Source organism: Petaurus breviceps, unplaced genomic scaffold (genome assembly GCF_028583685.1).
Source record: "Petaurus breviceps papuanus isolate PSGF00001 unplaced genomic scaffold, PetGlider_PUasm1.0 47, whole genome shotgun sequence".
Lineage (NCBI taxonomy): Eukaryota > Metazoa > Chordata > Mammalia > Diprotodontia > Petauridae > Petaurus > Petaurus breviceps.
Genome location: NW_027186349.1, coordinates 7,205,021 through 7,231,423, shown reverse-complemented (window position 1 = coordinate 7,231,423; position 26,403 = coordinate 7,205,021). Strand labels below are relative to the sequence as shown.

The 26,403-nt window shown below is 36.6% G+C and overlaps 1 long non-coding RNA gene across 1 annotated transcript in view; it reads left to right on the top strand.

Annotated features, from left to right (window-relative positions):
* LOC138171764 (uncharacterized) overlaps window positions 1–23,158 on the top strand; it is a 40,053-nt gene extending 16,895 nt beyond the window's left edge. Inside the window, exon 2 of the long non-coding RNA XR_011170961.1 lies at window positions 23,122–23,158. This is a non-coding gene — a long non-coding RNA (uncharacterized lncRNA). The remainder of the gene's footprint in view (window positions 1–23,121) is intronic.
* Window positions 23,159–26,403: the final 3,245 nt, after the last annotated feature.

The following is a 26,403-nucleotide window of genomic DNA, read 5'->3' as shown; positions in this document are numbered from 1 at the left end:
ATCCAGGAGAGATCATATAAAAATTATTGGACTGAAATTATATGGACCTGAAAGCCATGATCAAAAAAAGAACCTAGAAATCATCCTTCAAGAAATTCTCAAAGAAAATTGCCCTGATAGTCTAGAACAAGAGGACAAAATAGAAATTGAAAGAATTCACCAATCTCCTTTTGAAAAAGATCCCCAAAAGTAAACTCCTATGAATATTATGGCCAAATTCCAGAGTTCCCAGGTCAAAGAGAAAATATTACAAGAAGCCAGGAAGAAGCAATTTGAGTACTGTGGAAACACCATCAAGATAACACAAGATCTAGCAACTTCTAAACTAAGGGATTGAAGGGCTTGGAATATGATATTCTGGAGGTGAAAGGAGCTAGGATTAAAACCAATAATCACCTACTTGGCAAAATTGAATATAATGCTTCAGGGGAAAATATGATCATTCAATGAAAAAGAGGATTTTCAAAGCATCCTTGATGAAAAAAACCAGAGCCAAACAGAAAATTTGACTTTCAAATACAAGAAGCAAGAGAAGCATGAGAAGGTAAACAGGGAAAATAAATCATAAGGAACTTATTAAAGTTGAACTATTTACATTCTACATGGAAAAATGATAATTGTAATTCATGAGACTTTTCTCAGTATGAGGATAGTTGAAGGGTACATATATATATATATACACTTTCAAATACAAGAAGCAAGAGCAGCATGAGAAGATAAACAGGGAAAATAAATCATAAGGAACTTATTGAAGTTGAACTATTTACATTCTACATAAAAAAATGATAATTGTAATTCATGAGACTTTTCTCAGTATGAAGATAGTTGAAGGGAATATATATATGTATACATACATATATGCTTATATAGGAGGGTGTATGTGTGTATAAATATATATGTGAATGTGTGTATATATGAGTACATATATGCATAGAGGGCACAGGATCAGTTGAATAGGAAGGAATGATATCTAAAAAATAAAATTAAGAAGTGAGAGAGGAATATAATGAGAGAAGGAGAAAGGGAGAGACAGAATAGGGCAAATTATCTCATATAAAGAAACAAGAGAAAACTGTTACAATGGAGGGAAAGAACAGGAAGGTGAAAGGGAATGGGTCAATCCTACTCTCATTGAATTTGGCGTAAGGAGGGAATAATATACACACTTGGATATCTTACCCTACTGGAAAATAGGAGGGAAGGGGATAAGAGGGGGGATGATAGAAGGGAAGGCAGATTTGGGAAGAGGGTAATTAGAAGCAAAAACTTTTGAAAAGGGACGAAGTCAAAAGAGAAAATAGAATAAGTGGGGGAGGGGCGGGATAGGAAGGAGGGAAATATAGTTAGTCTTTCACAATATATCTATTATGGAAACGTTTTGTGTAACTACACATGTACAACCTATATTGAATTGCTTATCTTCCCAGTGGGGGTTGGTAAGGAGGGAAGAAGGGAAAGAATCTGGAAATCAAAGTTTTAAAAACAAATGTAAATTTTTTTTTTTTACATGTAACTGGGAAATAAGACATACAGGCACTAGGGTATATATAAAACCTATCTTGCCCTACTAGAAAGTTAGAGGGAGGATGGGGGAGGATATAAGAGAGAGCAAATTGGGGTAAGGTATATTCATAGGCTAGCTATTTTTGGGGTGGGGGTAGGGGAAAGAGGGGGAGAAAATTTGTTACTCAAAGTCTTTTGGAAATGAAAGTTGAAAACTAAAAATAAACAAATAAAAATATTACTACAACATCTCAACATATTACTGTAACACTTCCAAACTGTAAATAGCAAACACATTTTCCACCCCACCCCCCTAGCAACAAGGTCCAGAATCTAACTGATTATCACCCCCTTCTGGTTTCTTGATGTAACCACACTTTGCTTTTTCCTTTGATTCCTGGAAAGAACTTACAGACCTTCTTAAGGAAAAAAAAAACGGGGGGGGGGGGGGGGAGGTTAGGGAGGTTGTGGTGGGATAAACTTCTTATTACTACATGAAAACATATATGGAGGTAAAATAAGAAATATGTGGAAAGTTTATATTAGTCTTATCTATTCCAAGCCAGACTTGGTTTTGTTTGGGTCCTAAATGGCTCAGAGAAAATGTAAATAGCAGTTGTTTCTGTTTTGGCCAGAAGCCCTGGGGAGTCTTCCCCTCCCAGACTATTTTTTTTTTTCACTAAGTAAAGAGGCCATTCTCTGCCTCATTTCTTACCTTACCTTAGGTAGGAATTCGGATTGCCTCAGTCAGACTGAGACCTGTTAAAGACCTTAGCTTAAAAGAGCCAAGATATCCCACAGCAAAATCCAAGTCCCCTCCTTCTCCCACTCTGGATCTTTTTATGTCCAAGGTAGAAAATATGAGTGGTGACAATAAAACCCCAGAGACTTGGGAAAAATTCATTTACAACTCAGAGAGACTTTAGGTTCCTAATTTCAGATTTGGCTACAGCAAATATCAAGGTATCACAGGAATTAGCTCCAATAAAGAAAGAAGGAAGCACTTGTGTTTGTGAGGAAAAGGGAGGCCCAGAGAGGTTAAGTGACTTGCCCAAGGTCACACAACTATGATGTAGCAGAGGCAGGATTTGAACCCCTGGGTGCTTGACTTCAAAGCCTGTTCTCTTTCCACTACACCACAGTGTCTCTCAAGAAAATGTCTGCCTTTTTGTCCACATAACATGTGCAGAGGGGAAATATGGCAACTATATAGCAATTGTGTGTCTTCCATCATCAATTACACTTTCACCTGAAAGTTCCCTCCATGTGTGACACTATACTTAAAGGAGGGAGATCTGGGTTTCAGTGCTGGCTTTGCTATTTACAAACACTGGACAAGTACTTTACCTTTTTTACCCTCAGGAAGTAGGCGTTTGTAGATCTCAGTCCAGTTCAGAGGCAGACGCAATTTGCTTCTAATCAATCTAAGGACAGATGTGGTGGGTATTATCCAGGTCAATCAAGAAGAGAGAACTAAACCTGGTAGCTCAGGTTTCTTACAACAAGAAAGTCAGTGTTTCTCTTCTTCATTTGTTGTCGGACATGTGCAAGATTACCCTGGTAAGGCTGCCCAGGTCCCCTGGCACTGACAGATGTTGAAGTTCTGGGGTGTCTCCTAGTCTCTGGGCAAAACCCAGAACTAATTCAGTAATTCAAAAGAGAAACATTACATGCTTCTCTCCTTCCATTGGAGATGTAGAGCATATATAAATGCAGTGTTGCATAAACTGCCAGTCTTTAGGCTGTGTCTACTGGTTTTATTTAAATGTTTTATTTTCTTTGTTTTAAAGGGATGTTCACTAAGGAGAGGAAAGGAGGGATCCATAACTGTAAATGATTATTATGTGAAAAGAAAAGAAAGAAGCATCCCCTCCGAGATCTTTAAATCTACCACATGTGGAAGTTGAGCCTGTTTGACAGGAGCAGCATTCTAATGCCATACCTTCAGGAAAGTTCCACAAGTTGTTGTTGTTTTTAATTTTTCTTCCTTAAATTCACTGAACCATCATTAGGAATTGATTGATTCAAGAGTCTAAAGGTTCAGACTTTTTATATCACTACTTAGTGGCCAATGTACAACCTTGTCACAAGAGAACTTAATTTTTTAGCTTGGCTTGGACAAAGGTGGATAATTTAGTAAAGAAAGCCTTTTCAGCTAAGTCACCTTAAGATGTGGTTAATATAATGTCCTTATTTAATATTCTTTTCTTGTTATGACTAAGTAAATCTCCTTTTGCTACCTTTGAACGACTTATCTGTGTCAAATTTTGTTTCAGTTTTGAACATAAACTACCAGAGGACTGCACTGAGCTAGGTCCAGCCCAGAATAAGCTGTAAAATCCAGATAGAAAACATTAGGTTGTTCCAACAAGCAGATCAACTTAATGCCCTTCAGGTGTGAACTAGTTATAGAAAGCCTTGCTGAGACAGCCTTGTGATGCATGCTGTTTGCATATTTTTTCCTGTGTTTTTTTTCCTGGATCCTTCAGCGTCAAAGAGAAATGGTAATGCTGAGCTAAAAAAAGGTGGAAGGAGAGGAGAGGTGAGTGAAGGAAAGTGTCTTCTGTAAAGCTACCAGAGATACATGTTAAATTCTGCAACTTTTTCAAGGTGTCGCATGTGCTACTTTGAGTGGTTGGCTAACTCTCATTCTTGGTGAGCATCTTTTCATTGAGAAAATGCATGGAAGAGAGTGGGTAGGACAAGGTTCCTGATAATTCCCCCCCAGATACCCTGCCAAGTCACAAAATCACTAAATTCTACCTGGCAGGCAACAAGGTATTGGGGTATAGCCTTTGCAAGATGGAGAGTTATGTTTCAATGTTTCTACCAGAAATGACAGGTGGCAATGTCAACTGGATTGGGGTTAGCTGTGATAGCCTTCCCCCCTCCTCTTTCCTTGTAGGGTTTTTTAGGTCTCCTTCCTCTGCTAGAGGTAGCTAGATGGTGAAGTGGATAGAGATCTGAGCACTAAATACATTTTTTCCATCTGTAAAAGTATTTAAAAAATAATCTGGGCCTTCAGTCAAGAAGAATTGAGTTTAAATCTGGTCTTAGATACTTCCCAGCTGCATGACCCTGGGCAAGTCATATAACTTTTGTCTGTTTCAGTTTTTTCATCTGTAAAATGGGTTTAATAGTATCACATAATTTACAAATCTATCATAGGATCAAATGAGATAATATTTATAAAGTTTTATATTTATAAAGTGCTTAGCATAATACCTGGCACTTAAATAGGTGCTGGTTTCCTTTTTTTCCTGCTACATAGACAAATTTGGTTTCTAGGACCCAGAATGCTTCAAAGTATTCATCTCCAAAAAGGCTGTGAGAAACTACCATATATGTTGGAAAAGCGATAATTGAACATAAAATAGAGGTTAGAGGAGTGGAAATTCAAGCTTTACCACAAGAGTCCATGGTTTACTTAAGCTTCTTTAGAGATTAACGTTATTATCTTTAGTGTTCAATTTTCTTTTAGTATATTCCCTTCAGTCTACATGACTGAGTGATTTTTTCTTGGATGATACAGATTTGAGAAAATAAGAACTGGGAATCTAGGTAAGGATAGGTGATGAAATTATTTGACAAATTATCATTTTGGGGAAATTAATTCATTTTCTTAGATTTAAATTTGGATCTGGATTACTAGGTACTTCATAGAGATTAGGGTCTAGAGACTGGGAGGCTAGGAAGCTTAATTTACAAGGGATAGTTTCAGCTTTAAGCAACAATTTTGGACTCAGAAAGATATTATGCTCAGTATCACTTATTACATGAGTGGAAAAAATTTTTTTTTCTCAAATCTAGTCTTTGAGTGTCACATTGGCCCTCAGTGCAAAAAAAAAAATAGTGCTAAATGGTTTAGTTCATCTGAGGTGCCAGTGTAATGACTTGAGAGCAGCTAATCAGAGATTACAGATAGTGAATTACCCAGGTTTCCTAGGGATCAGAGAGAGATGAATCAAGTAAGTCAAGGATGCTGTAAGTCATGGCTTGATTTATTGTTTTATTGATTGTTTAGACATGAGAAAGTGATGGACAAAATGCTATTGCAAAATAAATTTAAAAGTATATTGGGTCCTTTATATTTTACTACAGAGTCAGTGAGTTAACCATTACCAGAACAACCATGCATCAAGAATCCCTTCTTCTCTCCTTTTCTTCCTCCCATTGTGATAACTCTTCAGTACCAGGTATCCAAACACATCTGTGGATTATAGCATCAAAGAATCATAAATCTAGAATTAGAAGACACCCTAGAGGTGATCAAGTCCAAACCCTTCTTTTTACAAATGAAAAAAGTTGGGCTTAGAAATGTTAAGAGGCTTAGCAGCATAGATGTGGAGCTAGAAGAAACATCAACCTTCTAATTTTACAACCTCTCCAGTATCTTTGCCAAGAAAACCCAAATGGGGACACAAAGAGTTAGACAAGACTGAAATGACAACAACAATTTTGATATCAGATAATTTGAGATCAGATAATTGAGCCCCAGGGAGATTCATTGTCTTGTCTTCGGCCACTCAAGTGGCCTAAGTAGCCCATATTAGACCTTTCTAACCTTTTCATAATATTTATGGTCTAAGTTATCTATGGATAACAATCCTCAATAGCAAAAAATGGAATACAAAGATTGTAGTATCAAGCTTTGAGAACTCATGAGCAATGGAACATGAGAAGAGCTTTGAAGAGAAGATGAGGCTAATGAGAGAAAGAGAAGAAAGACTAGTAGATTCTAGGCATATGGGGCTGTCTTGTGAAAGTTCATAGAGGTGGGAGTGAGGCATACTATTTGGGAAATATTCATCTCTTTCTAATGAAGAAAACACAATGGAAAATATGGGAGATAAAGGTACAAAGGCAAACTGAAGACAGAACAAGGCAAGTCTTTAATTCCATGAGCACTGGTAGTATCCTAAAATACTCTATTACTTTGGGAACTAATGAGTTTTATATGGAGCCTGAAAGACCAGTTGTTGAGCATTCTATAGAAAAGAACCTTTCTTCAGGAATATTTCTGATGAGATGATTTCTAAGGACCCTTCTAGATCTAAGATTCTAGAATTTTCTGATCACACATTGCTTTTTCCATTCCTAAATTCTGGGCATGCAAGACTGAGTTTATGTAAATGCTATAAAATGCCCATGTGAGAACTATGTGGGGTCAGAGTAATATAAATGAAAATGCATTTCAAGGCTTTTGGACCCATGTAGGTTATAGCCTAGCAGTTGTAAGCTTGTGAGAACAAACACTTTGAAATACAGGGAAGGAGATAAGAGGGGTATGAGCTCAGAGGTATAGTTTTATGGCATCTAAAGTCAGTCAGCTTGATGAAATGCTCTGAGTTTGCCATAGGCCACCTTACCTAATTTATTTTTCTATTTTTCCCCTATCTGTATTTTTTTATACATCTGAAAAAATTGTACAAATATATAAAAAGTCGGGCAGAGATTTCACCTTTCTTCATATAAAAATATATCATTTTAAAAGTAAACTGAGTTTTTGACAAATTTATATAAGGAATAGTCATGAATTTTACTAACTCCTCCTGTGTTGAAAAATACAAATTTATTACGCACTCTGAATATTAACTTGACTATCTTAAGAGTTCAAGGAGTCAGATAATCCAAGATCTGCTTTTATTACCTGGCTTACTTTGGGCAAGTAATTTACTTGCTGTGCCTTAGTTTCTTTACCTATAAAATGAAGGAATTAGATTAGATCTCTTAGCTGCCACATAATGATCCTGTGATTTAAAAGGAGCTCAGAATCAAAAGTGTGATAGTTATAATGAACAAACGTATAATAATGGGTGAGATTTGGTATAAATTGTAATTAATAATCACTATAATCATAATAATAATGAGATTGTTAGCCGAAATCTCCCTGGTTCTTTCCCATTTAAAACATGCTTTATACACTTGATTTCATTTGATTAAAGATCTATAAGGTCTCTCAGATAAGTTATTTCATTGAAGTGATATTTTCCCTGTTACTTTAACTGTAAAATTTTCAATTCACTAGACAATCTTTAAGATTCCTTGTTTTCATTATATTCTGTGATTCTATAGGACACACTAAGTGAATAAACCACATTTTTGTGAATCAGAAGATAAGTGAATTTGCGTCAGTGCTTTTACTTTTTTTTTTTTTTTTTTACTATTCCTTAGAGGCAGCTGGTAGCTCAATGGGGTAGAGCATTGGACCTGGAGTCAGGAAAACCTGAGTTTAAATTCAGGCTCAGACACTTAGCTGTGTGATCCTGGGCAAGTCAAACCCCTCCAGTATGTTTGCCAAGAAAACTCCAAATGGGGTCAGACAAAACTGAAATAACTGAATAACTATTTCTTAGTTTTTCTCCTCCTCTTCTTTTTCTTTCTCCTTGTCCTCCTCCCCTCCTCATCCTCCTCTTGCTTGTTTTCTTCCTTTTTCTTCTCCTCTTCCAAACAAAGTCAAATTTCATAAACAAGACACTGATTAACTTCCAGATATCTTCTCCCCCCTACCTCTTTCTCTCCTCTTTCTGTCTCTGTGTCTCTGTCTCTTTCTGTGTGTCTGTCTGTGTGTGTGTCTATCTGTCTCTTTCTCTCTCTATCTCCGCCTTTCTCCTTCCCTCCCTCCTCTCAATGCTAAAAAGGTCATATTTTTTTTTTTTTAAGCAATTGGGGTTAAGTAACTTGCTCAAGGTTACACGGCCAGGTGTTTCTGGGTGGGTGCTAAGCGTCTGAGCCCGGGATTCGATCTCCAGGTCTTCTCAACACTGGAGCTGGTGCTCTTACTCGCTGTGCTACCTGGCCGCCCCCAAAAGGTCATATTTTAAGAGGAGGGGGTGGCTAGACCAGCAACCTCTTCATTTTCCATCTAGTTGTACTCATTTGAACATCTTCAACATATCCCCTTGCCAGGTAAATTCCCTACCTTCCCCTCCCCCAACCCTTTCCAGCTTCCTTTTGTATGTTGTCTTCTCCCATTAGATTTTAAACTCCTTGCAAGTCAGGGATTGTCTTTTTCACATTTACATCTCTAGCACCCAGCGCATTGCCTGGGTCATACTAGCATTCATGAATGTTTATTAATTGAATGACTAACTTAAAAAAGTTACCTTTTTCCTATTTTTCCATGATTATCATTTTTAAATTCTTTCTTGAGTTAATAAATATTTTGCATCAAATGTTATTCCTATCAGATCAAAAGATAGTTTTTCCATTGGAGTTTATGATTATAATCTATAGAAGTATCATCAATTTTATCAAAAGCATAACACCTGCCCACTGCCCTACCCCTAATCTGGGAGCAAAATTGTGGTCAAAGTAGATATCTGTTCAAGGATCAAGGAGTTGAAATTTGCTTTAGTAGAGAAGACTACACAAGCAGGTGACATTACAGATCCTTGAATTTGTGAAGTATTGCTATCTCTAAATTATAGCAAAATCTTGAATTTTTCAGAAAATGGTTCATCCCAGTTAATCTAATATTTGTTAAACTAAAACTGCCATTTATGCATACATAAAGAAGTTATTTTTCAAAGAATTATGAATGACAAAATAATCTGAGTTCATCTAAACCATGCTCTATAAAAAAAGTCTTTCTCTTACAACTAAAAAAAAAAAGAAAATAGGTTCCTCACCATTGTAGCCATCTATCCTTCTCTCCATTCATTGGTTGAACATAATTTTTAAAATAAGTCTCTGTGTTTAAAGCACAATGCTAGGCACTGAAAGAAATGAAGAGTTTAAATATGAAAATTCCATGCTTTCATACAGCTTATAGTTAGTGAGGAAAGTAGTGCAAAGATAAGCATAAGATACAATATTATATATCAGTATGTGAAATCGTTGCAAAATGCAATGTTATTTGAGCTCCAAATGGAATCATCATCAGCCTTGAGAATCAAGGAATGTATGCCAAAGGGGGTAGCATTCCTGAATTGGATTTAAAATGCATGACTATTGTACTATATGAGAAGGAAAATGCTAGTTAATAAACATTTCTGGTTTTTCAGTTGTTGGATAAAATAGTTATCACTGTGTGCTATTAGAGGCTAACTCTTGACTGCATCAACGTATGTGGATTTTTCCACTGCATTTTAATACATTTTTATTTTACAGTGAATGTAAAATTCATACTACCATAAAACTAGGAAGACCTTTTATGGAATTTTAAATGTGATAGAGGCTCTGTGTACTTTTAGTAAACTTTCTCATATAGTTTAGATCATTTGAGGAGAAAAGCAAGGACTATGTTATTGATACTTCATAATAATACCACCTTGGGTTTACACACTGTCTTCCTTCTGAAGACCTCAAAGCATTTTCATATATATATTATTGCCTTTGCTCCTGCATTTTCATAAATTGAATCTTCATGTATCATTTTTCCCCCTGGGCATCACATATAAGATTTCCCTGTCTTACTATTTTATGAGATGGGGAAAAAAAAGTCATCTTTTTTTCTGTGATTGTTTCACTTTTGAGGTTTCAGATTCTGTTTTCTTCTATCATTGAATTATTTGCAGTTTGGGAAAAATTTCTCATAATATTGGTGATCATTGTATCAAATTTAATAAAGGAAGAACATTCCCCCAACTTAAAAAAAAGGCTTTTTCAGTTCATATTTTCATTTTAAAAGCACTTTTGAAATAATGAACTTCCCATTGTTCCCAGAGCTGGTGTCTCTGTTGTTTGGATTTCCAATATAAAATGTCATTCCCCCTTCCCTTGATGAAATTTTTGTCTTGTTAAGTTCTTTCCCTATTATGTCTGATATTTTCTTTTCAAAAGGTTGTCTTTATACATCTTTTATTTATACTTTTCTTTCATCATTTTCCCATTCTTTTTCATAGATAAAGATCCATTAAATGGAAACTTGGGACATCATAGGAGTAGGGAATTGAGGAAGGAAAGTTGTCACTAAACATTATCTTGGGATTTTCACTCACTTAATTTGCACCCTGGGATGCTTACAAAGGGTTTGTAGATTAGACAAATTGGAGATTTTCCAGATAGCAACCAAGTTATTTATCCCATTTTTTTTTCTTTCCCCCACTATAAGTCATAGAGAACAAAATTATTTTTCCTTTCATTGCTATTACTGAGCTTTGCAGTGAAGGAATGCTAATTATGTAGAGTTGCTTGTCTAATAATAATTGAACTTCCCCATCATGGAAAGCTGTAAATTTAGTTCAACTCAATGCCACAAAACATTATTGAGGACCTACTATATTTCAGGCATTAAAGGTGCTAGGTACTGGTGATACAAAGGCAAGAAGGAAGAAACCCCTGCCCTCAGAAGCTTACATAAATTCCACTGGAGAGGACAAGGCATAACATGTTCACATAAATATATGGGATCAAATAGACATCCAAGTTCATTTAAAGTAATAGGGAGTGAAGGGAAAACTAGCCACTGGAGGAAAATTTTGGATCAGTTTCCAAAAGAGTTAAGCTCAGCTTTGAATGATATTCAGGAATCCTTGAAGTAGAGATGAGAAGAAAATGAATTGTAAGATGAAATTCAGCCTGTACAAAAGCATGGAGTTGGGAGATCATATATAAAGAAAATTAAGACTAGTGACTGGAACATTTGAAGTCGGACAATCAACATGTGTTTATTTGATGTTTGCTGTGTGCAAGGTGATATGCAAAACACAAATGATAAAGAACAGTCCCTGTTCTCAATGAACTAATATCCTAATGTGTATATGGGAAGAACAAAATATAAATACTTATGTATATATACAATTTAGATAGTTAAGAGAAAAAGCAATAGTGGAAGGCCAGAGGCCAGGCAAAGACCAGGGGAAGGAGAATAATGTATGAGAAGCACAGAATGATAAACTGAAGCCAAAGGGCGGAGGGTTTTAAAAGTCTCACCTTTAAGGAATCTCACCTTTGCAATATCTCTCAAATAAGGCTCCCTTCCCTTCTATGTCACTGATAGCCCTATGGAACAGGTCTTAATCATGTCACACCTGGACTATAGCCTACTGATTTGTCTGCCTGCCTCAACTCTCTTCCCATATGTAACAATTCTCCAGTCTACCACTAAAGTGTTTTACATAAAGTGCAGGTCCGATCACGTCACACCTCCCTACTCATTAAACTTCAGCGACTCCTTTTCACTTGTATGATCAAATACAAAATCCTCTATTTGGTGTTCAAAGTTATTCATAACCTAGCCCTCTACTATTTTTCCAGTCTTCTTACACCTTAACCTACTACACACATTCTCTTTGATCCTGAGACACTGGACTCCTTTGTGTTCAATGAATAAGGCATGCCGTCTTTTGACTCCAGACATTTTCTCTGACTGTCTCTTGTTGGTAGAATATTCTTCCTCTTCATCTCTGCATATTGGCTTGCTTGGTTGGCTTCCTTCACGACCCAAGCAAAACTCTGTCTCCTATGAAAAGACTTTCCCCACATCTCTTAAATCTGGTACCTTCTCTTAATTATTTCCTTTTTTTCCTGTATATAGCACATACTTGTTTGCTTGTTGTCTTCTTTAGATTGTGAGCTTGTGAGGTCAGCGACTACTTTTTGCTCTTTTTAAAAAAAATCTCCAGTGCTTAGCAATGCCTGGCACATAGGAGGTACTTAATAATGCTTATTGGCTGACTGAGTTTGTGTTTTGTCTTATTTCTTTTTCTAGAGGTAGTAAGGGGCAGTGATTTTTTTCCTATTTACTTATGTTCTTCAGGAACATTAAGTAGCAGATGAATTAAAGAGAAGAGAGGTCAATTGGGAACCTACAGGAAAGAGATGATAGAGGTCTAAACTAGGGTGATAAGGATAAGAGGGGAAAGAAACATTGTGGGAGTGGAAATGCAGACTTGGCAACTGACTGGATAGGAGAGGTGAGGTATTCTAGAAAATGCTTAACAACATGCTCTCCAGAAAAAAAAAATTAAGCATAATATATTTTTAATTTTAATGTCCATGATTATCTTTTCCTCTCCTACATTTTCTTGAATCTAAGTAATCAACCACAAAATAATAATAATTAAGCCCCTTTTGTGTAGCATTTATATTTTTTCCAAAGTGTAAATGGCTATGCTAAAAAAATAACATTTGACTCTCAGGAGTCAGTTTAAACTGACTTCACAACATCAGAAATAAAAAAGATGAACTTTTTCAAGTTGTGAACTTGGGTAAATGGAAAGGTGGTACTACCCTCGACAGAAATACAGAAGTTGGACTGCAGAAAACATATTTAAGAAAATCCAGAGTTCCATTTTGATCTTGTTGAACGCGAAATTACTGTATGACGTACAGTTGAAAAGATCCATTAGTCAACTGATAATGGAGGCCTGGAGTTCAATAGCAGGTTGGATATATAGATTTAGGATTTGTATTTAAGTAGATGTCAAACTGATGGAAAACAATCAGATCACTGAGAAAGAATGAGTATTTTGCAGAGATCAAAGAACATTCAAGAGACAGCCTTGATTCACATAGTGGGTGAGATAAGGATCATAATTCTGCAAAGGAAACTCAGAGTGAGTAGTCATATACATAAAATGAGATCGGGGAGAAATAGTCATGAAAATTGAGTGAAATAATTTTCTAGGAAGAGATGATGCTTAATTATTTCAAATCACATAGAGAATTCATGAAGAATATGAATTGAAAACAAAAGGCATCACATTTGGCAATTGTCTAATGAGTCAGAAACCAAATTGCAAAGGGTTAAGAAGAGAATCTGGAATAAAACTGATTGTGAGATAGATTACCTTGAGCAAAGAGATTAGTTTTGTCAAGTCCATATAACAAGGCAGCAGTTTGGAAGAGTCAAATAAAAATCAGAAACTTGATTCTCATACTTTCTGTGATCATAGAAGGATTTTCCCATTTTAGTGAATCTCATTAACTATCATTTAAAAGAGGTACACATAATTGATAATGAAGGCAAAATATTCCCTACCCTCAAAGATTTTATAGTCAAGCATCGAAGACAAAATTCATATGAATAGATATATAAGACATATGTATGAAGTAGGTATAAAATAGCTTTAGAAAGGAAAGCCTAAGTAACTGGCAAATTGTAAAGGCCTCCTGCAGAAGATGACAGTTGAATTGTCTTTTTAAAAAAGTATTTATTGATATCTTCTTCTTGGTTTGGTTTTATATCATCATAATTTGCCCCAGGATTCCCTCCTTCTCCTTCTCAGAGAACCATTCCATATAAAAATAATTTCTAAACAAAATACTTTTTCTCTTCAGTTATTTTAGCTTACGCAACCTTATTCTCATCAGCTCTCTCCCACTACCCTCAAGCATACCTCTTCTTCCCACTCTCACTAGTTTTATAGTTTTGCCTAACTTATTAGTTCTGCCTTTAATCCTATTTATTTAGTTATTTCTGTTTTTTCCCTCTCAGTCAGGTAATCAAGTAAAAATGCCTCTTCCTCTCATCCATTACAACTTTTTTCTTTGTTAATTATAAAATTTCATTTTCTGTGACTTTTTTCTAAAAAAGAATTTCTTCCAAGTGACTTCTACCAATTGTAAGATGCCTATTTCCTTCCCCTCCCCATTAATATATTTTAATATTCATTTTTTTAAAACTGATTTTCAAATGATTTCCCTTACTCCACACTGCCATCCATTGAAAGGGCAAGCAATATGATATCCATTGTACATGGGAAGCCAGGCAAAACATATTTCCATATTGGCCATGTTGAGGAAAAAAAAAACCTAGACAAATAAAGTAAATGCTAAAAGTATGCTTAAATTTGCACCCAGAGTTCATCAGTTTTATTCCTAGAAGTAGGTAACATTGTTTATCATGAATCTTTTGGAATTGTCTTGAACTTTGTATTGAACTAAGTCTTTCACAGATGACCTTCATTACAATCTTGTCCTTTCCATGGACAATTTTCTCCTGGTTGTGCTCATTTTGCTTTGCATCAATGCATCTAACTGTTCCCATTTTTTTCCCCTGATATTGTCTCCCTTATCATTTATTATAGCACAATAGTATTCCATCACAATCATATACTAGCCATTCCCAAACTCATGGGCATCCCCTCAATTTCCAATTTTTGCCTCTATAAAAAGAGCTACCACAAACATTTTTGTATTTATGGGTCCTTCTCATTTTTCTTTTAGCTCTTTGGGATAAAGACCTACTAAAGGGTATTGCTTGATCAATGAACATGAACACTTCTAAAATCTATTGCCAGAAGTCCAAATTGTTCTCCAGACCCCCTAGACCAGTTCAAAACTCCACCTACAGTGTACTAGTATATCTATCTTTTTCCATACCCCTTCCAGCATCTCATTTTCATTTTCTGTCATGTTAGCCATTTGTATAGGGGTGAAGTGGTAGCTCTGAGTTGTTTTCATTTGAATTTCTCCAATCAATTGTGACTGACAGCATTTTTTTCATATGATTATAGATAGCTTTGATTTTTTCATCTGAAAACTACCTGTTCAGATCCTTTGAACATTTATAAACTGGAAAATGACTCTTAGAAAACTTTGGCCCAGTTCCCTATATATTTGAGAAATGATGACTTTATCATCAAAATTTGCTATAAATTCCCACCCCACTACTTGAGTTGCTTTCCTTTAGAAAAGCAGATCTAAGAACCTGTTTTGGCAGCCATCCTGCGGATGCTAAGGTGCTTGCTGCTACACATGCTGCAGGGCTTTCTTGGTAATTTATACAAATGCTGATGATTTATTTGGGTTTATTTTATATTGTAAAAATTTGCTAAAGTTTTTAATTGTTCCAACTGGTTTTTTAGTTGATTCTCTAGGGTTCTCTAAGTGATGCCATCATATCATCTGCAAAGAGTGAAGTGTTGATTTTGTTTCATCTTTCCTATTTTTATTCCTTCGATTTTTTTTGTCTTATTGCTTACTATAGCTAGCATTTCTAGTAAAATATTGAATCATAGTGGAAATAATATAGATCCTTGCTTCATCCCTGATATTACTGGGAAGGCTTCTAGTTTTTCTCCATTAAAGATTGCTCCTGGTTTTATATTAAATATTACATATCATTTTAAGAAAGTGTAAAGCTATACACAAGCAACTTTCCAGAGGACTGCTGCTGTGAAGAGCTTTCAAGGTTCTGATTACATAGTATTGTGAGCCCTCTATTTATTCAGTAACAAATCAGAGCAAAACATTCATATAAAATCAAAACACAGCATTCACAATCTTACTACTTATCACAGAAAATCAAAATACAGCATTCATCATACCACAACTCAACACCTTATCACTAAAATGCCCACATAGTTTTCACCAAAGTGGTCACATAGTTTTCAACAAAGTACATTCATTTAGTCAATCACAAAATCCTTAATTCAATTACAAAGTACTAAAGTTAAAGTTCTCCACCCCTAGGTCACAGTAAATCATACTCTTCTCAGTCAGTACACAGCATCCAAGTAAAGTCTTCTTTCAGCTTGACTTGAGGCTGGCTCTCAGCTTTCATGGTCCCTCTTTCATAGTCCCAGCTCCAACTGTCACCTGGGTTCAAAGGCAGGCAGCTCCCATTTCCTTGTCAGCTCCTTATCCAGTTCTTCATCCCATTCCCATTCCATATTGAAGTCAACAGTGTCCAGTCTACCTCAAGTCCTTCACAGTTCCTGTTTCTGGGAAGACAAAGCTTGAAAGAGCCACAATAATATTCATGCACATTGCTGGCACCATCGATTCACTATCTTCCTATGAAATCAACTCAGACACACCAACAAGGTCTGAGAACTCAACACAAATCATCAACATAGAAATCAACTCAGACCAACAAACAAGGTCCAAGAGGTCAGCACAAATCATCAGTAAGGTCCCAGGATCTCCAAAACCCTCCTCCAGGACTTCTGTAAACAGACAACCAGAAAATCCTCTTTCGGGGCTTCCAATAAAGTGCCAGGCCTTTTATACAAAGTATCACAAACAAACATCAACACAGACAGAGCAGACAAACAGAGTGCTGGAATACCACAAGTTTTCTCCTCCTTGACTCTGCCACAACAAGAATCTTCTTTTCAGTTCTGCTATCTCTATAGCTGAATGGGAATGTAAATTTTAAAGATCTTCCCTGCCCCTAGGCTAAAGTGCACCTGGAGCCTGGGGTGGGAAGCTTGTTTTTTAGTAGATACTTTTTGATTGGCCAGTGGGTCAATAAGGTTGTTACATTCTCTGAGCCAGGAGAAGGCTATATAAGCCCTGATGTGTGGCTTTGTTTTGGGGCTCACTTTGAGAAGTGTTCTGTGATTTGATCAGAAGAAACTCTGGGAAGCCGATGTCCAGTGCCCCCCAGCTTTGAAACCCAGATGTTGTTTGGTATGGATGTAATGGTTGGGCAGTTTGGAAAACTGTCTACTTGATCTGTTTCTCTGTCTTGATAATTCTATCTGTTTATTTACAAGTTCGGGGTGCTGACCTCTTTCCCCTGAACTAGGTAAACAATACATATTTGACTGATTAAAGTAAGCTTGTTAACCCATTTTGAGTTGCTTTCCTTTATCAAAGCAGATCCAAGAACCTGTGTTGGCAGACACCCTGGGGATGCTGGGGTGCTTGCCGCTACAATAGCCTGGGCCTCTCCTTAGACATGGTCATTAGCTCCTCCCCTTCCTGTTGCAAGAGTTCATGAGTTCTAGGGTTCATAAGTTGTGGGGTTCACACATTCTGTTTCTTAACAGTCTTGATACAAGGCTAAAAAAAACTTGAACTGAAACAATTCATTCAATAGCTAAAACAATATGTGAACTATTTCTATGCTTGCCATTACAGAAAGGTTCCATTGTTTCCTATGCATTGTAGTGTTTTTAATGGGAATTAATGTTGTATTTTTCAAAAGTTTTTTCAGCATCTATTGATAAAATCATATTTGTTTTATTTTTGTTATTGACATAGTTAACCATGCTTATAGTTTTCCTAACACTGAATAAGCCTAGCACTCCTGGAATAAATTCCACCTAGTCATAGTGGATAATCTTTATGATATATTGTTGTAATCTCCTTGCTGATAATTTCATTTTCAAATTTTGCACCAATATTAATTGGGAAAATTGGAGTATAGTCTTCTTTTACTATGTTTGCTTTCCCTGGTTTAAGTATTAGCAAATGTTTGTATTATAGAAGGAATTTGGTAGTACTCCTTTTCCTATTTTCTAAAAATAATTTATGTAGTATTGGAATTAATTGTTCTTTACATGTTTGGCAGAATTCACTGTGAATCCATTTGATCTTGGGGATTTTTCCTTAGATAGCTCCTTTATGATTGGTCAATTACTTTTTATAAGATAGGATTATTTAAGTATTCCATTTCATCTTTTAACATTTGGGCAATTAAATTTTTTAAAAATATTCATTCATTTTACTTTGATAGTTTTGTTGGCATATAATTGAGAAAAATATTTCCTAACAATTGTTTTAATTTCATTTTCATTGGTAGTAGATTTGTAATTCATTTTTTGATCCTGGTAATTTGGTTTTCCTATTTTTTAGTTTTATTTTTGAAAGAAATCAATCAATGGTTTATCTATTTTATTGACTTTCTAACAAACAAGTTCCCAATTTTATTTATTAGTTCAATTTTTTTTTCTAATTTTCAATTTCATTGATCTCTCCTTTGATTTTCAGGATTTCTATTTTGGTGTATAATTGGATAATTTTAATTTGTTCTTTTACAAGTTTTATTTCAGTTTAATTGTCAAATACATTGGTCTGTTCTTTCTCTCTTTTACTGATGTACATATTTAGGGATTATAGAATTCTTACTAAGCATTGCTTTGGCTGTATCCCTCAAAATGTATTATACTGTCATGTCATTGTCATTCTCTTTAATGAGATTGTTGATTGTTTCTATGAATTATTCTTTGACTCATTCTTTAGGAATAAATTATTTAATTGCCAGTTAATTTTAATCTGTGCTTCTACAACCATTTGTTGAATGTAATTTTTGTTGCCTTATCTGAAAAGTGTGAATTTAGTATTTCTGTTTTTCTGAATCTGTGATATTTTTATGCCCTAATATATGGTCAATTTGTTGAAGTTCTCTTATACAGCTGAAAATTAGATACACTCCTTTACATTCCCATTTCACTTTCTCCAGATGTCTGTCACTTAAGACATTTCTAAAAATTTATTTATCATTTCTATTTCTTCCTTATTTATTTTATTCTTATAATTGTCTACTTATGAGAGTGCTAAGTTGAGGTCCCCAACTACTGCAATTTTACTGTTTATTCCCTACTGTAACCCATTCAACTTCTTCTTTAAGAATTTAGATGCTTTACCATTTGTTGCATATATGTTTACTATTGATAGTACTTCATTATCTATGGTACTTTTTAGAAAAATGTAGTTTCTATGTTTATCTCTTTTAATTAGATCAAAATTTGCTTTCACTTTGTCTGACTTCATGATTCCTGCCACTGCCTTTTTCACTTCAGCTGAAACTTAATGAATTCCTCTCCATTCCCTTATTTTAATTCTGTGTGCATCTTTTGTTTCAGGATTGTTTCCTGTAAACAACATACTGTTGGATTCCACCTTCTACTCTATCATAAAAGTTTTTCCTTGTGTACCATTTTTACATGAGACAAATTTTCCAAAAATTTCTTCTCCCTTGCCCCTTTTCCCAAGACTTTTTCTCTTTTTACCCCATAAATTTATTTTTGAAAACATCCCAACATAACTGACTCACACATGAGTCCTCTTCTATGTAGACTCATTTTAACTGCCCTTATAATAATGATAAATTCTTAGGAGTTATATGTATCATCTTATCATAAAGACATGTAAACAGTTTAAGCTTAAATAGTGCCAATGCAATATTCACAGTATCTATGGAGTTATGAACATGTTGGCATAATTCTGAATCACAAAATATAACAGACTCTCCACATGAAAGACTTAACCAAAACATTTTTTTAGAACACCAGAAAGCCAAATCCCAATACCAGAAAGCCACATCTATCATAACAACAATGAAATCTATACACAATGAATGCAAAGGGGTACCGCCATCCTCAAACTTGCCCCTGCTAAGGCCTTTCCACAAATGAACACTCATAACTGGCTGCTTGCTTCCTCTCTCTCCCTTAGCTCTCACTTCTCTGACCAACTTCCTCTCAGCTCTCTTCCACCCTTACTGCTCCCCCCTTCCTGCTCCACCTGTTCAGCAAGCTCCTCCTACCATGGGCTTTATATGACTCAAATTCATGTGTCTTAGGATTCCATGTGACCTAAGTAGGTCATATGGGCCCATTAAGCAATGGGAAAGATCTTTCCTTTTACATTACCATTACACTTTATTGAATTCCTTATAATTTCTCTTTCATATTTACCTTTATATGTTTCTCTTGAGCCTTGTTTTTGACTGTCAAATTTTCTACTCAGCTCTGATCTTTACATCAGCAATACCTAAAAGTCCTCTATTTCATTAAATATCCATTTTCCTGCCTATGGATTATACTCAATTTTTCTGGGTAAGTTATTCTTAGCTTTAATCCTAGCTCCTTTGCCTTTTGGAATACTGTATTCTTAGTCCTCTTCTCCTTTAGTATGGAAGATGCTAAATATTCTCCTTTGAACTTCTCCAATACATCTCCTTTCAAGGTCCCTTCCATCTTCTCCTCTAACCCTTTTAATTTTCCTTTTGTGTGTGGTCTTTTCTCATTAGATTTTAAGCTATTGGTGGGGGGGGCACAAAGACTGTCTATTTCCTATTGTATTTCCAGGACTCAGTGGTCATGCCTTTAACCTAGTCTTGGAGGGATTCAAGAATTTTAAGAGGTGATATGGAAGCATATTTTTTATTTTGAGGCAGAGCCTTGCAAGGCATAGAGAAGGATGGAGTATTATATGTAAGGATCAACAAAATTGAACTATAGAATGATCAGAGGGTAGAAATCTTTTAGAAGATGAGAAACAAAGAAAGCTATGCTGTGAAGAGTTTTAAGTTCAGAAAAAAATATAACTGATAATAGATGCAATAGGTTTGTAACAAGATAGAGTTTACTGAGTGGGAGGGGGCATGATATGGTCAGATCTAAGCTTTATTTAAGCACTTTTTATGGTATTATGTTTTTTTGAGTTAGTAACTTTAATTTTTTTCAGAATAATAAAAGAATTATCATGTTATGTCCTTTTAGGATTGTTAAAGTTCTTTACACATATTTCATTTAACCTCCACAACAATCCTGTGTATAGGTGCCATTGTTATCCACATTTACAGATGAGAAAACTAAGGATGAAAGAGTTTAAATAACTTGTCCAGGATCACATAATTTGTTAATGTTAAAAGGAGGGTTTGAGCTGAGGGTTTCCTGACTACATGTTCTGCACTCTTATGTACTGTACCACCCAACATGTGTTGCTGTGGCTGAAAAATTTTCATCACCTAGTGAATGTCCTTTCCCAATAAAAGTATATCTTTCATATTTCCTAAGTTCATTATCTTTCGCCCTAAACTTTCCTCTTTTCCAGACTTCATTATTTCTTCTTAAGGCACCTCCACATTTAATAGTTTTGAGTTTGTAATCTTTGTAATTATCCTGGATTCCTCACTATCTCTCACCCCATCATCTAATCATGCTCTTTATATCTTCACATCTTTCGCACCTGACCCCTTCCACTCACTCACTATTGCCACCTTAGTTCAGGCCCTCATCACCTCTCAATTAAATTACTGCAACAGCCTCTAATTGGCCTCCTTGCCTCTGGTGTCTCAGCACTTCAGTTTGTTCTACACACTATTGCCAAAGCAATTTTCCTGAAGTACAGATCTGTCCATGTTACTACATTACTCATCCACCATCAGTGACATCTTAGTTGATCTAGAATACAATGTAAACCCTTCTATTTGGTTTGTAAATCCACAGGAATCCTGGTCTCAAAATACTTTTGTAGCAACATTGTGCATTATTCACTCTTCTGCAATCTGAAATCCAGCCACACTGAATTTTTCTTTCTTCCTTCTTTAAAAATACATTTCCTGATCCTTTTTTGTTCTTGTGTCAGTTCATGTTTTCCCATAGTCCATCCATTTTTCTCAAATTCTTTGGTTCCTCTTATTCCTTCATACTGAAACTTTCTAGAGAAAGTGTCCAAACATGCATTATATATTCATCTTTCCACAGTCTATCAGTTCCAGTGCAGTAACTCCACCTTGAAACCTGACACAATCGTATAAGAAGCAAGACTATTCAGCTGACCTTGCTGACAGTGAAGATAACTGCCTATCTCTCTGGTAGAATTTTAGAGGCATGAAGGAGACCTAGGAAATCAAAATGTTCTTCCTCAGTCACCTCTTTTCTCTGATTTTTAAAAGTTTCATAATTAAGACTTCCTGTCACCTTGGTTCTATTTTCATTACACTATTAATGAGACCCAGGGCATATTAAACCTGGGATATCCTTGCTATATTTCATTGTAAAAACTTCCTGGAGTCCTAGGTTACCTAAATATCCCTGGGAAGGACATTTAAGCTGCTACCAGTCACTTAAACATGAAAGAGTATGAAGAGATCAGAGAGCTAATTTTGAAGCTCTTATACATCTGGTTTTGGTTAGGGCTTAGAGGTAGAGGAGAGAGAATAAACCATTAAGTTGTAGTGGATGCCTGAAGGAGAGAAAAGGTTAAAGAATACCATAGTTGAAGATGAAGAAAAGATTTTCTACCTTGCAATTTTGCTTAGGATTGGCCCTCTATATGATGATGAGTTACATTTGTTCTCTGTTCCCTTTTTCTCCTTTTTTTGTGATGGCATCAATTCCTTTAATTTTTTTCCTACTATATTTTGTGGCTTAACCCTCAATTTTATATGCCTGCTACTCACCCTGGGTGAGGGGGAGTCTAATTACTACAGAGAGTTATTCAATAAAGAGTAAATGGCTCTCATGAAAAGGCTACTCACAGACTTTAAAGAGAAGCTTAACGATCTGCTAGCCTTCGAAGATGGCTCAATGGTCCCCACAGGGGGAGATGTTCACAAAGGTGGAGAGAGAGCTAGTGCATTTTTACTGGCTCCAGACTGAAAAGAATCAGTATAAAGCAAGTAGCTTTTGAATGATGTTAGAATGCTGTCCCTGGGATGACTTCCAGACCACAATGCGGTAACTCAGAAAATGCTGTCCTAGTACAAATAGTGCACTTTCACCTTGTAGCAGCAAGCACCCCAAGCGCGTCCTCAGGGTTTGCCGCCCATACAGGTTCTTGGATCTGCTTTGTTAAAGGAAAGCAACTCAAAATGGGTTAACAAGCTTACTTTAATCAGTCAGACATATATCATTTACCTTGTTCAGGGGAAAAAGGTCAGCACCCCGAACTTCAAAGCATACAGGCAGAATTATCAAGACAGAAACAGATCAAGTAGACAGATTTCCAAACTGTCCAACCATTACATCCATACCCAGTCAACATCTGGGTTTCCACATCTGGGTTTTTCAAAGCCGGGGGACTCTCAACAATGGCTTCCCATAATTCAGATCAAATCACAGAACACTTCTCAAAGTGAGTCCCAAAACAAAGCTACACATCAGGGCTTATATAGCCTTCTCCTGGCTCAGAGAATGTAACAACCTTATTGACTCACTGGCCAATCAAAAATTATCTACTGAAAAACAAGCCTCCCACCCCAGGCTTCAGATGCACTTTAGCCTAGGGGCAGGGAAGATCTTTAAAATTTACATTCGCATTACATTCGGCCCCAAGATCTTTCATGCCCATAGCATAGACAGTTTACTTTTGAATTAGTATTAAACATCTCTTAGGTCACATTTTCAAGGTACAGAACCAAAGTTACCAAAGTGGCCACTGGGCCCCAAACAAACACAAAGCACATAGCATTATTACCTCAATTCAAAACAAGAGTTCAAACAAAGTTCTCTGGGGGGGGGGAGGGGTATCCTTCCCCTCACACAGCTCCAGCCCCTGCCTCCAAGCACAGAGAGGGGGCTGGGCAACAAAACCAACAAGGTGGGGTCCCTGGGGATCCAAGGCACTTCATCCCACCCACCATAGTCACAAGTCCATCCTTCCCCTGGGTCCCAAACTGTGGGATGCAGCCAGGAAACACACTCAGTGCCCCTGCTTTGCTGCTCAGTTCTTATCTTTTCCTGTGGCTGAATTCCGAACTCCTGGACTCCTTCTCCTCCCGCAGGCGGCAGCCGCTCCTGGCTTCTGCCCAGGTCCCGATGCAGGCAGCTCACCATTCCCGCTCTCAGCTCAGCGAAGTCTGCATGCAGGCCATTCTTCTCTCCTGCTCCACGGCTCCACAGAATCACAGCTACCACAACTGGGAAACAAACGATTATCCCAGCCCCCATACTTTCCTTTTACTCTGCAGATCCTGTTCGTGAGGCCATTTTGTAGCAGCAAGCACCCCAAGCACGTCCTCAGGGTTTGCTGCTACCACACAGGTTCTTGGATCTGCTTTGTTAAAGAAAAGCAACTCAAAATGGGTTAACAAGCTTACTTTAATCAGTCAGACATATATCATTTACCTTGTTCAGGGGAAAAAGGTCAGCACCCTGAACTTCAAAGCATACAGGCAGAATTATCAAGACAGAAACAGATCAAGTAGACAGATTTCCAAACTGTCCAACCATTACATCCATACCCAGTCAACATCTGGGTTTCCACATCTGGGTTTTTCAAAGCCAGGGGACTCTTAACAACGGCTTCCCAGAATTCAGATCAAATCACAGAACACTTCTCAAAGTGAGTCCCAAAACAAAGCTACACTTCAGGGCTTATATAGCCTTCTCCTGGCTCAGAGAATGTAACAACCTTATTGACTCACTGGCCAATCAACAATTATCTACTGAAAAACAAGCCTCCCACCCCAGGCTTCAGGTGCACTTTAGCCTAGGGGCAGGGAAGATCTTTAAAATTTACATTCGCATTACACACCTTCCTGTAGGAACACCAGTCTGAAGCTGCTTTCCTGCATCTCTGGAAGCTGTGTAGGTGAAAATGTGAATTCTAAAATAAAAATAAGCCATTAGGCAGAGTGTAATGAAGTATATATGTGTGTTTATGTATATATGTGTATATATATAATGCATATACACATATTTACATGCACATATATACATATGTCCATATATGTATATATTTGTATGTGTTTACACACACACATATACATACATATTTAAGACTGAACTCACCCAGTGACTTTTTAAAAGATTTCAACCACTCTAGAAGTACTAGATAATGAGAGTAGGGCATTTTCAGAAAGGGAAATAGATACTGAGACTACTCTGTTCAGGTAAGAGTCACTTTCACAAAAACGTACAGCCCAGATCCCTGGTATAATGAAAAAGGTGCTGGATCTGGAAACAAAGGACATGGGACCAAGTACAACCCCTTATCCTTACTACTTGTGTTACCTTGGGAAAGTCACAAATCACTGATAAGGTGAAAAAAAGGCACCAAGTGAAAAAAGAAGACTTGTGAAAAATCCAGTCTCTTGAACTTACTACCTGAACAGCCTTGGATAAATCATGGGCCTGAATTTTTATTTGTAAGATGAAAGTATTGGACTGGATGACTTCTGAGGTCTATTCTTGCTCTAGATCCTTGTAGCAGCAAGTACCCCAGTGTCTCCAGGGTTGCTGCCACCACAGGTGGCACAGGATCTGCTTTGTTAAAGGAAAGCAACTCAAAATGGGTTAACAAGCTTACTTTAATCAGTCAAACATGTATTGTTTACCTAGTTCAGGGGAAAAAGGGCAGCACCCCGAACTTCAGAATATACAGACAGAATTATCAAGACAGAGAAACAGATCAAGTAGATAGTTTCCAAATTGTCCAACCATTACATCCATACCAAATCAACATCTGGGTTTCAACATCTGGGTTTTTCAAAGCCTAGGGGGGCCTCTCAACAATGGCTTCCCAGAATCCAGATCAAATCACAGAACACTTCTCAAAGTGAGCCCCAAAACAAAGCCACACATCAGGGCTTATATGGCCTTCTCCTGGCTCAGAGAATGTAACAACCTTATTGACCCACTGGCCAATCAAAAAGTATCTACTGAAAAACAAGCTTCCCACCCCAGGCTCCAGGTGCACTTTAGCCTAGGGGCAGGGAAGATCTTTAAATTTACATTCCCATTACAATCTTGTGAACTAGGCAGAAAGATTATGGAACAGAATGGGCGTGAGATGGATGATAGTGATGAAAATGGAAGCAAGGTCAAAGCCAAGAGTAACAACAAAACCCCAGATGGGTTATCAAGAGGCTTAAGTTCCTGCTGGGGTAGTTTGGTCTCTGACAACTAATTGCTTGTTGAGCAAGAAAAGTACTATCTCAATTTGTCACACCCAGCTGTTGTTTTCATGTCCAGCCATAGGCAGCTGGCCCCATCCTCCTGTTTCTTCTGAAGTCCCTTCAGCTGGAGAATTCCTGCTGATCTTGTTCTCCATGGCAACAGCTGAGGCCACATAGCACTGGACAGTGTCTCTTACCCATAAAAAGTGAAATGGCAATTATCTGACTAATTTCATAAGTGTACATAGTGCAAAAGGACTAAATCAATACTTATAATATTTTTATTTTATACCTCGTATCCACTGAACAAAATATCAAGCATCTACTTTATTCTGTGTAATGCTATGTATAGGATAGTCGGTCATAAGGTATGTTTTTTTCTGAAGTATTGAAGTTGTCTCATTTATTTTTTCTTTTTATTTCAGATAACTATTTTTACATATCCTTTATTTCTTTTAGCCAGTTCCGGTGACTATAAGGTAGCTTTCCCTCACTTAAGAAATGGGGCTTTAGTTCATGAAAATGAAATTCAATAAACACCATATATCTCTATGTAGATATATGTATATTTAAATAGATTCATGTATATGTATGTGTGTGTGTGTATATATGTATGTGTATATATATATATAATATATATATGGAGAGAGAGA